The following is a 16614-nucleotide window of genomic DNA, read 5'->3' as shown; positions in this document are numbered from 1 at the left end:
TTCTCTGCCCTGCCAGGCAGAGACGCAGACGGCTGTTGTGGACCCGCGTGTCCGGAGTGCCGTCCTGCTGTATTGCAAACCGCGTCTTTTCATTCACCGTCTTGTGTCGTCCTCCCCGCCGGAGGACAGATGCGGTGGGAGAAGCAGCTCTCCTTCAGTGTACATACAGGAGAGTACAATGTACAAATATGAAGTTATTTGACTTCAAATGTAATTTTTGGTCTGTTTTTTAGTCTCCTTTGACTTCTTTAAATCCGTTAACCACATGTACTAGGAATTTGAGGAGAGTGATGATTTTGCCGTATTTTGCTGTTGTTGTTGCTGTCACATTTTTCAAAAAAAAGGTTAATTTACTTTAAAGAGACAGAGGGCACGGGTGGGAGGAGGGGCAGAGGGAGAGACTCTCGGGCAGACTTTCCGCGGAGCGGGGAGCCTGCTGCGGGGCTCAGTCTCATGAGAGATCATGACCTGAGCCAAAAATCGAATCAAACGCTCAACCTGCTGAGCGCCCAGGCCCCCCTGCTGCTACAATTCTGTCCATGTCTCTGTGTACTATTGCCTTATCCTTGAGGACCCCTCAGACCTAGGCTGGCTGTGGCCCTAATCCAGAGCCTTGGCAAAGGCAGTGGGTCCTGAAACGACATCCCCCTGGAGGCCTTGCCCCCGCTGCCCACGTTCCCACCCTAGTCTGCTGCACGGGGTAGCTCTAGTGTTTGGTGAGGCAAAGGGGACAGCATGTGCAGAAGACTGTGCTCTCCCCAGGGGGCGCCAGTGCCCATCACCCCCACCTTTGTGCTCCAGAGAGGCATCCTGGGTCCACACACAGCCGTGGGTGTCTGGGATGCCATCAGCACCCACAAGAGCTAAGCAACTTCTCTGCCATGGGACCAGCTGTCCCAGAGCTTCTGTGACCTGGGCCTTTCTCCTCCCGGGAGGAAGGAATCCGTCAGCTCATCAACACCGCAAGCCAAAAATCCAACTACTACCTGTGGCCCGGCTGGACTACAAGTGACCGCCTTCTCTGCCCTTGACACTTCACAGCTCTTCCTACTTCTGTTTCTTTTAAGAGGTGCCGATCTCCTGGTGATTTAATCTGACCAACTTCCACCCTGAGAAGACTGGGAAGAGAAAGTGTTGACTGGGGAAAACTCCACAGTTTTAATGCCCGAATGTTTTCGTTTCTTCAGTTCACATGTGGCCTTTCAGAGGCCCGGAAAGGGCAATAAGGGGCCCGTCTGACCTCGGGTGGCCTTACCTAAAACACACGTGCTGCCCTCTGTCCCGCAGCCATCCAGTCGCGCCAGGGGCAACGACGTGCAGCGGGGAAGCGTCCCTTCCTCGTGTGGATTCTCATCCAGTGGCTCACACCGAGAGCTCCAGCCGGGAGGTCCCTGCCGCTCTCGGCCTGTCTTGGGGCAACCCGCCTGCCTCTCCTTGGAGCAGACCCGCAGGAGCAGAGTCGGGAGGAACACGGGATACTGGAGGGACTGGGCACCCGAGCGAGATGGGGGGAGTTAGAGGAGAAATGGGAGTGATGAAGGGAGAGGGGAGATGAGGGAAGAAGGAGGGGAAGAAAGAACAAAGTACAAAGGACTAAAAGGGAGGAGAATCAGTCTGTATCAACTCCGGTTTAGTAATTCCTAAATTTAGGAATATTTAGATCGATTTTCTGAGTCCAGCATCACCAAAATAAGCATTAGGTTAATATTTTTCTCCATTTTATAAGTAAGGACGTAAAGACAGAGTAAAAACAAGTAGCTTCTCAGGTTATAGAGCCATAATATGTCCGGCTGGGACTCACAAGCAAGTGTGTTCTGATCCCAAATCCAGACCCCTTGGTAGCCTGAATGCTAGCCCCGAAGGTATCAGGTGTTAATCCCTGGAACCCAGAGGTTATCACGTGTATGGCAAAGATTTTGCAGATGTGATTAAGTTGTGGATCTTGGGATAAAGGGATTATCCCGGATTATCTGGGTGGGCACTAAACACAATCACACTTATTATTCAGGGACAGAGCCAGGGGAGATTTCACTAAGAAGACAGGAGGGACATGAGAGGGACAGCGGAAGCTGGCAGTTGGAGTGGTGCCAGCAAGGGTCACGAGTCCTTCTTTCAGTTTCCCACAACATGTTCCTCCTTTCCTTCCCAGCCCTTCCCAGAAGCATCCTTTAATACCCATATTTCTGCACAGTTAGCTCAAGGCATTCTAGGCTTTTTCTATCATGCACCTCAAGATTCTTCAAGTCTCTACACATTACCCATTTTCAAATCCACTTTGAGATATATATGAAACAGCTAGACATATAGCTATCTGTATCTATTTATTTATATCTGTATTTATCTCCTGATAAGGATACAGATAACTATATCAATATATCTGTATTTATGTGTATATATAGAGAGAGACAGAAACAGACACCGACACAGAGAGGTGTATTAGAAGGAATTGGCTCACCAGATTATGGAGGCTGAGAAGTTCCACGATCTGCTACCAGCAAGCTGGGAACCCAGGACAGCTGATGTACTTCCTGTCTGAGTCCGAAGGCTTGAGAACCTGGGGAGCTGATGTTGTAAGTTCCACTCTGAGTCTGAAGGCAAAGGACTAATATTCCAGCTCAAAGACACAATTCTTTCTCTTTATGTATTTAGGTAGGTAATATGCATCTCTGTTTGATTGCACCAGTAATATACCATATAATTATACAATTCAAGAGCATGGCTTTCGTGTCATAAAATTCTAACTTCTTAATATCGCCTAGAAAGAGGGGAAAAAGAGGCAAAATCGCTATTTATGACTAGAATCTGATATAACCCTTGTGCATTTTGTAATCTCAAAGAATGATCAAAGTGTATATAACCACCAACCTTATGCGAGTGGGGGAGGGGGAGTAAACATATACCAAACTGTTCAAGAGAAAACAAGAAAGAAGGATATAGAACAGAAGGGACAAAATACACACCTAACACAGAGACATATATAATGCTTGAAAGTAAAAAGATGGGAGTTACTAAGCATAAATAAACCAAAATAAAATTAGCCATGTTGTTTTGAGACAAGGTAGATTTTAAGACAAAATGGATAACCAAGGATTTACAGAAAGTTTTTGTAATGATTAAGCATACAATTCACCAGGAAGATGACAGGTACTCTAAATTTGTAAGCACCTAATAACATAACTGATAAAAAATATATATAAGTTAAAAATTGACAGAAATCTACAGAGAAATATGTTAAATCTGCACATCACAGTGGCAGACTTTGACATATGTCTTTTAGTAATCGATAGAAAAAGCAGGAGTGAGTAGCAATGGGTGAGATTTAATCGGCATGTCTATCAAATTAGACCTAGCAGACAGTTATAGAACATCCAACAACTGCAGGATGCAGAATATTTTAACGCAAACACAGAATGTTTATAAAAACCCACCATGTGCTGGGCTATCAGCCAACTACCTGCACATTTCAAGGTCTGAAATGATACAGACCATATTCTCTGACCACATGCAATTAAGCCATTATTCACCTAACAAATGACTAGACTATTCCTACATACTTGGAAACTGAAGACTATTATACCATAAAATAATGTATGTTTATAAGATGACATCAGAATGGAAATTACAAAATAATTTTTCCTGGGAAAAAAGTTTTATGTTTTGAAAATACATTTCACATTGGTTGGGCCGTTCACTCTCTGCTTCAGAGTAAAGACCTCCAATGCTAATAGCTTTCCAATGTGTCCTTGATTTCCTTCAAATAATGTGTTTTTCTTCCTCTCCCACGTTCTTATGTCCTCCGTGGCCTGCTTCTGGACTCTAGGAAGTATTCTGAACTGAATGATAATAAAATTATGACGGCAAACATTCTGGGCTGCACGCATGGGACGCATGGAGGAAATTAAGGAAAAGGGAAGGAAGGAACTGTAAGGGTAGAAGCGAGAACTAATGAGACAGAAATAAGAAATAAAAAGAGGCTGACTTAACCAAAAACGTTAAAAAGATTACTGTTACTGACAACTCTGTGGCAAAAGTGATCAAGAAAAATGGAGAGAAAGCACAAATAGCTCATATTAGAAGTGGAAAAGGAGAGGGCTTGCCTGGCTCAGTTGGTAGAACATGAACTCTTGATCTTGAGGTTGTAAGTTCCAGTCCCACGTTGGGGGTAAAGTTTCCTTAATAATGATAAAAAAGAAATGGACAAGGAGACATCACTTCATATCACTTCATATCCTACAGGGGTTAAGAACACATATATCATGAACAACTTAATGCTGATGAATATACAAGCCTAAGTGAAATAGGCAAATAAGAGGATATAACTATATCTTTTCTATATTTATTTCTGTAATAAGTACAACATATGAACAATAATTCAGTGCTTAAAGATACTTGATCTATTTTTAAAAATCTTTCATAAATAATTTTCCAAGTATAGATGACTCTACTAGTAAATTCTACCAAACATTTAAAGAAGAACTGATCATGAGCTCACAGAAAACCTTCCGGAGGATAGCAAAAGAAGAATCCTGAATCATGTTATGAGGATAGTGTAGCCATACTTCCAAAATGTGACAAGGACAAAAAAAATATGACAAGGAGCACCTGGGTGGTCTGCCTGCAGCTCAGCTCATGATCCCAGGGAGCCAGGAGCCTGCTTCTCCCTCTGCCTGCTCTGCCTGCTGCTCCCCCTGCTTGTGCTCTCTCTCTGAGAAATAAATAAATAAAATATTTTAAAAAATATATGACAAGGACATTATGAGAAAGAAAAGCCATAGGCACAATCTTTTTCATGAACATAGTTGCAAAAATCCTATACAAAATCTTAGTAAACCAAATTAAGCAATATAAAGTTGGATTTCCACCCCCAGGAAAGCAAAAATGGTTTAACATTCAAAGTCAAGCAATGAATACACCAACTTAACAAAATAATGTCACAGGGTCATCTCAATATGTGCTTCAAGAAGCCTGTGATAAAATTCGGCATTGAGGGGCACCTGGGTGGCTCAGTGGGTTAGGCCTCTGCCTTCGGCTCAGGTCATGATCTCTGGGTCCTGGGATCAAGCCCCGCATCGGGCTCCCTGCTCAGCAGGGAGACTGCTTCCCCCTTCTCTCTGCCTGCCTCTCTGCCTACGTGGGATCTCTCTCTCTGTCAAATAGATAAATAAAATCTTTAAAAAAAATCGGCATTGATTCATATTTTAAACTCAGCAAGCTGAGGAAAAAAGAGACCTTTCCTACCTGATAGAGTATCTAACACATGTCTGCCACAAGCGTCACACTTCTTGGTGAAGTTTCATCATTACCCTCTGAAATAATATTCAAGGAAAGGATGTCTCTGTTACTACCTCAATTCAGTATTGTGTTGGCAGAATTAGACAGTGAATTTAAGGCAAAAGGGAAATTTAAAAATTAGAAACAAATGAAACTGTCATTAGTATACCCTGTAAACATATAATTTAAAAAGAAACTAGCAATAAATTATTATAATTTTGTGATCTTAGCAAAGTTGTTAGATAAAAATTAATATGAAATTCACTATATTTCTATGCAGTTTTCATAAACTACAAATTTAAGCTTAATTTTTTAAAATAACATAACCAAATACTCAGCAGCGAAGTTAGCAAAAGATGTCCTACATTGCTTTGATGAGAAATGTTAGTCTTAACTGGCACATGTTTGAAGAGTCCTAAATTAATCTTTAGTATACACGTTAATGAGTTAGAAGAGTCAATGATGTAAGAATGTCATTTCTTTTTTTAATAATTAAAATAAGAAATATTTTAATACAATAGCTTCTCAAAGTCAAAATTAATGCAAAAAAATCCATGTTGAACATTATTAAAGTTTTAAATAAGTACCAGTGTTCAGCTAAGCCATATTGGAACCTAAGGTAAAAAGAAAAATGTGGAGCGGTTCAGAAGGGGCCTCCAGGAACGGGCGGAGCTGCGTGGCAAAGAGGTGTTTGCAATGGCTGCTACTGTGAGCTTGGAACTTGATCCCATTTTTTTTTAAAGCACTAGGCTTCTTACATTCAAAGAGTAAGGATTCTGCAGAAAAGCTAAAGGCACTACTTGATGAATCTTTGGCTCGGGGCATTGATTCAAGTTACCGTCCATCTCAGAAGGATGTAGAGCCACCCAAAATTTCAAGCACAAAACCTATTTCTGTTAAACAAGAGCCCAAAACATCATCCAGTCTTCTTTCTGGCAATAGTAATGGCAAGGCCCTCATAACTGAAAAAGTAAAGAAGGAAGCTGAAAAGAGACCAGCTGATAAAATGAAATCAGGTGTCACAAAAGGAGGTGATATTCTAAAGAAACCTAGATTGGAGAAACCAGAGACACGGTCCTCTCCCGTTACCGTTCAAACTAGCAAGGATTTAGCCATGACTGACGTTTCCAGTTTTGAGGAGACTAGTGCTGATGATTTTGCCATGGAGATGAGATTGGCTTGTGTTGTTTGTAGGCAAATGACGCTGGCGTCCTGTAATCAATTAGAAGAATGTCAGGAGTGCCATGATCTCTACTACCAAGATTGCCACGAGCCCCAGGTGACAAACAAGGAAGTGAATGACCCTTGTCTTGTGTGGAATTGTGCTCAATGAACCAGACAAATGAAAAGAATAGATCAAAAAACTCATAAACCACCACAGAAACCAGCCCCCACAGTTGTTTCTGTGGCTCCAGCTGTCAAAGAGCCATTGGTTAAGAAACCAGAAACTAAACTCAAGCAGAGACAACTTTTCTAGCATTTAAGAGAACAGAGGTCAAGACATCCACAGCTATTTCAGGAAATTCTTCTAGTCCCAGTGTTTCCTCTTCGGGACCTAGTGGCCTAACTGGATGGGCAGCTTTTGCAGCTAAAACTTCCTTCTCTGGTCCATCAACAGCGAAACTGAATTCAACAACCCAAAATAATAGTGGGAAGCCTGCGACCTCATCAGCTAACCAGAAGCCCGTGGGTTTAACTGGTCTGGCGACATCATCTACAGGTGGAATAGGTTCCAAAACAGGTTCCAGTAACAGCACTGCACCCTCTGTTCCACCGAAACCACCTCCACCTCTAACTTTGGGCAAAACTGGCCTTGGCCGCTCTATTAGCTGTGACAATGTTAGCAAAGTGGGTCTTCTAGTCCAAGTAGTTTAGTTCCAGGAAGCACCAGCCAGCTCAGTGGGAACGGAAATAGTGGGACATCAGGGCCCAGGAGAAGTACCACTAGCCAAACCACTTCAGAATCAAGCAGCTCTCCCTCAGCATCCCTTAAAGGTCCGACTTCACAAGAATCACAGCTCAATGCCATGAAGCGATTACAGATGGTCAAGAAGAAAGCTGCGTGGAAGAAACTCAAGAAGTAATGTGGCCAAGTAGGTTTTTATGTCACATTACCCTAAAATCTTATTATTAGAACATAAACTGTACTATACTATAATAAAAATCTTCACAATGAAAGAAAAATGTGTATCACTATAGATATGCTTTTATGGATTTTGAATAGTTAACTTTTTTCCAGAACATTTAAACGTTGAAAAAATATTGAAAAAACAAAATCTCAATATCGAACAATCAAAAAGTATTAAAACTCACCATGAGCTTAAATATTTTGTTGATAACACAGAACGCATTATAATTTTACTTCCCTGGCTGTAATGGAACAAACCCAACAACATTTTCGAAATCTTCTTTGCTTATCTCATTTTCAATTGTGAGAACTGCAACTGTGAGAAACTTCACAATTTCTCTTGACAAAGTAACAATCTTTTAGATATCTTTTTAAGACCACTAGTTCACAAAGATCGTTCCAATCTAACTTTAACATTATAAAATGGATTCTACCCTGGTTTTAATTTTTAAACAGCTCTCTCTGTGTCATGGTTCAAAGCAACTAATAGGCAAAGGCAGGACACCACACCAGGAAAGGGACAAGAACACAGAGAAACGGTCTTTGGGGTGTGCTGGCGTGCAAGGTGGGCTGAAAACCACCAAGCAAGCAGGACACAGAGCTTTCTGGCACTACAGTATCTACAGTAGACACTCAGGAGCGGCAGCCCACTGGGGGAATCTGAAATTAACCTCAAAACGAAGCAAGGACCTAAATGTGAAACATTTTAGCTACAGAACTTCCAGAAGAAAACATAGATTTTTGTGATCTTGGGCCAGGCAAAGAGTTCTTAGGACACCAAAAGCACAATGCATAGTAGAAAAACTTATAAACTGAACTCTATAAAAATTAAGAACTTTTACTCTTTGAAGGACACAATTAAGGGGCTGAAAAGACAGGACAGAGACGGGGAGAAAATATTTCCAAGTCACATACCTGATAAAGCACTTAAATATGGACTATATAAAGAACTTCCAAAATTCAATATTAAGAAAACAACTCAGTTAAAAAAATGGCCAACTGATTCAAACATACAGACTGCCCAAGACACACAGAAGGCAAATAGCACATGAAAGTTGTTCGGGATCGTTACTCACGAGAGAAACGCAGACTAAAGCCACGGTAAGATACCACTACCCCTGAAATGCAAAGACTGACCACAAGTGTCCGTGAGCACGTGCAGCACCTGCAGCTCTCACACTGCCGGCGGCAATGTCGACCATCACGGGAAGCACCCTGGCCCGTAAACACGGAACTTGACGGGATTCAGCCATTCCATTCTTTTTTTTTTTTTTTTTTAAAGATTTTATTTATTTATTTGTCAGAGAGAGAGAGAGAGCGAGCACAGGCAGAGGCAGAGGGAGAAGCAGGCTCCCCACAGAACAAGGAGCCCGATGTGGGACTCGATCCCAGGACACTGGGATCATGACCTGAGCCGAAGGCAGCTGCTTAACCAACTGAGCCACACAGGCGTCCCAGCCATTCCATTCTTAAGAGACAGGAAAGCACGTGTGCGTGTGAAGACTTGGACACAAATGCTTAAAGTAGCTTTGTTTGCAGCCCGCTATGAGAAGCAACGCAGATGCACACCAACCACTGACGGGATAGACAGACTGTGGTGCAGCTACACAGTGCAGTGCTGTGCTACTCAGAAGGGAACTGGAAATATAGGCCCCAACACAGGATCTCAGAATAATTATATTGAGTAAAAGAAGCCAAACAAAGAAGAGTATACACTACATGATTCTATTTCTGTAACACTCTAGAAAATCAAACTAATCTAAATGACAAAAAGCAGATGTCATTTCTACCCAAATCATTCTATAAATTCAATGCAAATCCTAAGCAAAGTCCCAGATTTCCCAAATTCCTAAATTTCCATGGACTGAAAAAATGATTAAGAAATTTAAATGTGGCTAAAATAAAAAACACAGTAAACAACGTGTGTTGGAGAGATTGTGGAGAAAGCAGAGCCCTCTTACACTGTTGGTGGGAATTCAAGTTGGTGCAGCCATTTTGGAAAACAGTGTGGCGATTCCTCAAAAGGTTAAAAATGGGGGACGCCTGGGTGGCTTAGTTGTTAGATATCTGCCTTCGGCTCAGGTTATGATCCTGGGGTCCTAGGATCGAGTCCCACGTGGGGCTCCCTGCTCAGTGGGAAGCCTGCTTCTCCTCTCCCACTCCCTTGCTTATGTTCCCTCTCTCACTGTCTCTCTCTCTGTCAAATAAATAAATACAATCTTAAAGAAAAAAAGTTCAAAATGGGATTACCTAATGATCCAGTAATCGCACTACTGGGTATCTGCCCCCCAAATACAAAAGCACTAAATCAAGGGGATATGTACATGTCGATGTTTACAGAAGCATTATTTATAGTTGACAAATTATGGAAGCAGCCCAAGCGTCCATGGATAGATGAATGGATATAGAAGATGTGGTGCCGGGGTGCCTGGGGGGCTCAGTGGGTTGGGCCTCTGCCTTCAGCTCAGGTCATGATCCCAGGTTCCTGGGATTGAGTCCCACATCGGGCTCTCTGCTCAGCGGGGAGCCTGCTTCCCCCCCTTCTCTGCCTGCTTGTGATCTCTGTCAAATAAATAGATAAAATCTTAAAAAAAAAAAAAAGAAGATGTGGTGTCTCTCACTCTCTACACACACACACACACACACACACGAATATTACTCAGCCATTAAAAAGAATGCAGTCTTGCCATTTGGAACACCATGGATGGAGCTAGAGAGTATTATGCTAAGTGAAAAAGTCAGTCAGAGAAAGGTAAATACCATATTATCTCATTCATATGTGGAATTTAAGAAACAAAACAAATAAAGGAGAAAAAAAGAGACACATCAAGAAACAGACCCTTAACAAACCGATGGTCACCAGAGGGGAGGTTGGTGGGGGTTGGGGGAAATAGGTCATGGGGATTAAAGGACACTTACCACGACGAACACGAAGTAAGGTACAGAATTGCTGATTCACTATATTGTTCTCCTGAGACTAATATAACACTATGTTCACGATACTGGAATTAAAACTTAAAAACTTAAATATAAAAAAACCTGGAAAAAATTTATATATAAGTGCAAATGGTCAAAAATCGTCAAGACTTTTGAGGGATATAGGAGAACTTGCTTATAAAATATAATTGCTCATTAAAAGCTACATTAAACATTGCTATCTTAAGGATGAACAGAGCAATGGAAAGAAATAGAAACAGACATGTGCATATCACAACACTTGATTTACGACAAAGAACACTGCAAATAGAAAAAGAAAGGATTTAAAAAAAATAGTGACGATTCAATTGGATATCCATCAGGAAAAAAATTAAAATGTTACCTCCACCTTATGTCATATACAAAATATGTCATATACAAGATCTCTGTCCATTCAAGTCTTTGGCCTCACTTGCACCAAAGCAAGAAATACTGAGGGAGAGAACCAGATGAATATCACTGACTGAGGAACCAATGAGGCAAACAGGACAACTGGACTTGTGTCTTCAAAGATGCCCTTAAAAAGCACTTTAGTGGGATTGTTCCAGATGTAAAGTAAAAGATGTGAAAAATACATTAGCAATCAATAACAAAACGTGAATCATGGGAGGCGCCTGGGTGGTTCAGTCAGTTGTACCTGCCTTCGGCTCAGGTGATGATCTCAGGGTCTTGGGATCGAGTCCCATATCGGGCTCTCTGCTTGGCAGGGAGTCTGCTGCTCTTGTGCATGCTCCCTTTCTCCCACCTGCCCCCTTACCCACTCATGCTCTCTCTTATTCTCTCTCAAGTTAATAAATAAAATATTAAAAAAAGAACCTTGAGGCGCGCCTGGGTGGCTCAGTGGGTTAAAGCCTCTGCCTTGGGCTCAGGTCATGATCCCAGCGTCCTGGGATCGAGCCCCGCATCGGGCTCTCTGCTCAGCAGGGAGCCTGCTTCCTCCTCTCTCTCTGCCTGCCTCTCTGCCTCCTTGTGATCTCTGTCTGTCACAGAAATAAATAAAACCTTAAAAAAAAAAAAAAGAACCTTGAATGAATCCCAGTTTGAACAAAAATTATAGTCAGTTTAGGAACTGTTGGATGATTTTGATTATGGAATGAATGTTAGAATTGTTGGGGTTTTTAATTGGTATCTGAGGAAGAATCAGATATCTTTAGGTAGAATACGTTGTTCTTAGGATCTAAGTTACTGATGTATCATGGTAATGTATCTGTATGTCTGCAACATACTTTCAAATGATCCAACAAAACAAACAAGCAAACGCACATAAGTGCACGTAAGTTAACAACATCAATACTGCTGAAAGCACAAGGTGGCTAATCCAGGGATCACGTTTCTTTTTTTAAAGCAGGCTCCATGCCCAGCGGCTGGGCTTGAATTCATGACCTGAGGTTGAGAGCCGCATGCTCCGATGACTCAGCCCACCAGGGGGCCCCCCCACACTTGTATTTTTCCAGTGATCATGTTTCTGTTTTATAAGTGTATATTTTTTTCATTTCCAGAATAAAAGATTGTGAATAAATGAAAACTAGGAGTATTATACATAAAAATGTGAAAGGCTAAACAATGAAGTTTGTAGATGACAAATATCTCTGTGACCTGGGGATTAAGAAAAATGTCTTGGATAATACACAAGAAATACTGATTATAAAGGGAATTTTTTTTAAATGACTGAAGAAACGTGTGAAATTCTGCTTACCCAGTACATCAGAGTGCAGGTGCCTTCAGTCCGCTCACAGTATTTTGTTCGACTATCTAGAGACCGTGCAGAGAGGTTTTTCAAGATCATGAGTACGTAGATGTGTCAAAGGAGGAGGTAACACATTTAAAATGTGTGTATACTCTTCATGTAGTGGGAGAAAACAATTCAGCTGATTTTTTTTCCTTTCCTTTTTTTCGGGGAAGACCAGGCCGTCTCCCTCTAATGAGGCACTAACAGGAAAAGAGTTGGAAATTCCCATTAAGCTGGAGCACAATTTAGCCAAGACAAGAGGAACGGATCAGCAGAGAAGCCGCCTGTGCTTTCCACGGACAGACCCCGCAGTTGCTCGAGTTTGCTGGGAAGGTGATTGAACTCCCGGGATCTGGACACGCCGGGCACTCTGGCAGTGCTGTCTACTTGCATGGGCACGCCGAGCCTTGTTCGGCTAGGTCAAGGAAGCCGGAGCGCGTGCCGAGATGAGCTTATGTGTTATACTCGTGTTGCCTGTACAAGGTCGTCGATCACAGAACCGTTCCGCCCGCCACGCTTCAATGCACAGACACAGGTAGCAGGGGACAGGGACTGCAGAATTTGTGTTCCCTCCACAACAAGGTCCACACACGGCACCCCAGGTTTAAATCATTCCTCACAAGAGTCAAGGCTGAGCAGGGCCACCCCCTGTCGCCTGGAGATCTGGGAGTGGCTCTGGAAGGCCACCTTATCAACCCAGTCCCTGATGCGGAATGCACTGATCCCCATTCCTTCTCCTATTTTCCCCCCCCATTTCTACACTTTATGCACTTCAGCAATTGTGTCTACAATTGCTCTCTCTTTTCCTCCCTCTCTGTTGTGCACAGGGTAAAAAGTTTGGATTTAGGATTTAAACAGACCTGTTTTTGAGTTCTTTCTAGCTATGCAATTTTGAGCAAGTTATGTAATTTTTTAAAAAAGATTTTATTTATTTATTTGACAGAGAGGGAGAGAGAGATCACAAGTAGGCAGAGAGGCAGGCAGAGGGGGAGGGGGAAGCAGGCTCCCCGCTGAGCAGAGAGCCCAATGCAGGGCTCCATCCCAGGACCCTGAGATCACGACAGAGCTGAAGGCAGAGGCTTAACCCCCTGAGCCACCCAGGTGCCCCAAGTTATGTAATTTTTATGTATTAGCTTTTTCTTTGTAAAAGAACACAATGATACTGACTTTTAAAATAAAGTTTAAGAAATTATACCTGAAAATGTCTGGCACGGAGTAAGGACTTAGTGAATGCTCACGTAAGTCCCGCTGTTTCTTTGTCTTCTTCCTTCTGATGAGGGAGCAGAAGGCAAGCTGAGGGCAAAGCAGAAGCTGACACTCCACACCCCGTGGATGTGTGTCCGAGACAGTCCTCGGGCACTCGGGCGGCCCTAAAGGAAGAACAAATAGTTAACTTGTAGAGATCACGATCCTGCAAGACTTGAGTCTCCCTCCGCTTACAAAAGCACTAGTGATTTCCAAGGAAGGGGCTTTCTTACCAACAGCCTAACTTCCAGAGACCCAGAACTCCGTTCCTGAAGCCCGAACATCACTCTCCCCTCCATACAACTGAGGGAGGCTGAGGCAGAGGGAAATGTAAATAAAACTGAATTTCTTTTAAACCTGCAGCCCGTTGACAAGGACGTGGGATGGGAAGAATATAACGTTCCTCCAGGAAGCTCCCAACTGTTTTCTTCTTTTTGTTTTTTCCAACTCTTTTCCTGTTAGTGCCTCATTAGAGGGAAACGGCCTGGGCTTGTGGTCAGCCAGGCCTCCAGTTTCCTGAGCATCTTCATCAGCATTCGGGACCTCCCTTTCCTCACCTCCCAACCCCCTAGTATATAACCACCACTCACAGCCCTGGGGCAGCCGCTCTTTCTGCCCACAGGTCCTATCTCCGCGCTTTCATAAAATCACAGGTTTGCACCAAAGATGTCTTAAGACACTTTCTGGTCGTGGCTCGGAGCCTCACTTACATTCTAAACCTTCATCACTTGCCTCTTTCCCCTTCTCTCCCACTTAGCTCATTCACCCTCTGACCTGCTCTATTCCTTTTCTATCCATGAGTTTTACGAATTCCCCCACCCCGGGTGTCTTCATGGTGTTACTTTTAGTTAAAAGTTTATTACAGAACATCTCAAACATTACGAGGGGTAGAGAGGAGGGCACGGTTCCCCTCACGTAGTTGACGTCAGCGGCGACGAGCTCTGCCACTGCTCATTTCCTCTGTCTAGATCCACATGGCTCTCCCCACAGCCCCGGCCCTGCCCCAGACGCATTCTCACAGAATCATTTTGAGACAAATCCCGGCCATCATACCACTTCCTCTATGAGTATTTCCTGCCTCTGGTGATCTTAGCCACAAAGAGCGCCCATCTCGTCTCTGGGCGTCCCTGGGACACTGCACGGAGGTTCGAGGTCAACTCCTGCCCTTTCACTGCCCCGACACCCTTCCTCTGGTGCCACAGGCCGGCAGGCTGTAGGATGGGGGAGGAGAAGCTAAGTGGTCTTGGTCTCGAATTTGTTCCAAATCTCAACTCACTGCCACGGAGAAGGTGCATAGAGGGTCTGTGTCTGTCTGGCCCTGGCACTGAACCTGGACAGGGCAAACTTTCCACCTTCCTGAGCATCTGGTTCTCATGTATACAGTTGTGGCCTGGAAACCTAGATGACTGTATGACACAGCAAAGCTTGAAATTCCTAGGATTTCTTAATTCTTACTCTTGTTTCTCAGTCACCTACAGGTAAAAAACTGATCAAATCAGGCTCAGAGGTGATCAGAATCTCTCAAAACCTGGGAAAATGAACTGAGGATGTCAGCCTTAGAAGGGACTTTGATGATTCTGATTTATAGGTGGGTAAACTGAGGCCTAGGGAGGTGTTTTCCCAATGCCCCATGGTGCTGTTCGAATGGAGTCGCTGCTGATGGCTGCAGGGTGTGCTTGTAGATATGGGCATGTTTATTCCCGCAGGAGCAGCGAGGGCTGAAGGCACAGCCTGGAGACTTTGCGGGGGGTGGGGGGGGAGGACAGGTGCGCTCAGGTTTTGAACAACATGGGCTCCTCAGCTTCCGGTGGTTGTGCATGGACAGGGAGCCCTCTCCCATGCCCTCCCCCAGCGCATTAGGACAGGAGTAACAGACGAGAACACTGCTAGGGGAGCACACAGCCTTCCTCTCACTGCCTCCCAGCCTAACCCCCAGGAAGCAGAGCTCTTCCAGCCTTCCTCCTCCCTGGAGGCCCGGGAGGAAGGCGGACATCAGGGACACACCCTTCGGAAAGTCGGAGTGAATCCTCAGGGCCGTGGCCAGCCTCGCCCAGAGGAGAGCCCCGGACATCAGCATGTTCAGGGGAGGAAGTCAGAAGGTTAAGGAAACATGTGGATGAAAACTAAATGTGAAAGAACAGTGGTCTCTCTAGGACTTTCCTTCATTTCCAAACATATTTTATGAGGAATAGAACCAAGAGTGGAGAGACAGATGGATTTGAAATAAAAACCAAGTTTATGGTCTAGGTCTACACTATTCTGAGACTTTGCCCAAGTCACGTCCCCCTTCTGAACCTCACTTTTCCATTGCAAATTCGAACAAGGAATGCCTGTCCTCCCTACACAGGGGCTCAGTGGGAGGGCTAAGTGGGATCACTGATGTGAAGGCCATTTGTGAGCTACAAATCTTATAGAAATGTAAGCACTATTATTTTATAGTTGGAGATTTAGGAATAGGTCTCATGCCGCATACTTGCACCTGGAGTAAGGAAAATCCTGGAGGTCTGTGTGGGGGTCCCAGATGCCCACAGAGATGATCAATTCAGGGAAAATATTTAAGTAAAATTGTCCCCAAGTAAATGGGGACAAAAGTCTCTAGGTCAGGTTTGGGTTGGGAGGCTGGGTTTGAATCTGGGAGGAAGAGGAGGACAACATCTTGGCAAAAGTTGAACTTGCTTCCTTTATGATCACAGGAACCAAACTTCTGTTACTTTTAGCTAAAACCCAAGAAACTTGGTATGGATTTTCAGGTAGGATGAAGTCGTTTTTAGGCTAGGAGGAAGTGTGAGGGCTTTATTTGAGTCTAAGTCACCACTCACTGGCTGCATGACCTTGGGTGAGAAAGTTCTCCTTATCAACATCCTAGCGCAAGGAGTCTGAGTGGGAAAAAGCAGGCAGTGGTTAAGATGTAGGTATTTTTGCCCTCCATCTAGCGAAGATTATGGACTACTTGCAGTCGTAGGATTTTTACAGTCAGAAAGTAACAAGCACGGCAGTTTAGATCCGGATAGGCTTTCTGCCTTAAAGCTGTGGCTCAGGTCACGAACCTTCCACTTGGGATCTTGTTTGATAAAACTGCATTCCAGGGGCGCCTGGCTGGCTCAGTGGGTTAAAGCCTCTGCCTTCAGCTCAGGTCATGATCCCAGGGTCCTGGGATCCAGCCCCACACGGGCTCTCTGCTCAGCGGGGAGCCTGCTTCTCCCTCTCTCTCTGCCTGCCTCTCTGCCTACTTGGGATCTCTGTCTGTCAAATAAATAAAATCTTA

At 43.8% G+C, this 16614-nt stretch overlaps 1 pseudogene; it reads left to right on the top strand.

Annotated features, from left to right (window-relative positions):
* Positions 1–5967: 5967 nt before the first annotated feature.
* On the top strand, positions 5968–7355 carry LOC111162584 (annotated as a pseudogene).
* Positions 7356–16614: the final 9259 nt, after the last annotated feature.

This window comes from Enhydra lutris, unplaced genomic scaffold, assembly GCF_002288905.1.
Source record: "Enhydra lutris kenyoni isolate GAN:26980312 unplaced genomic scaffold, ASM228890v2 scaffoldscaffold93, whole genome shotgun sequence".
Classification (NCBI taxonomy): Eukaryota; Metazoa; Chordata; class Mammalia; order Carnivora; family Mustelidae; genus Enhydra; species Enhydra lutris.
Note: the sequence above shows the minus strand (reverse complement) of the source record. Positions and strands in the feature narration are given on the sequence as shown.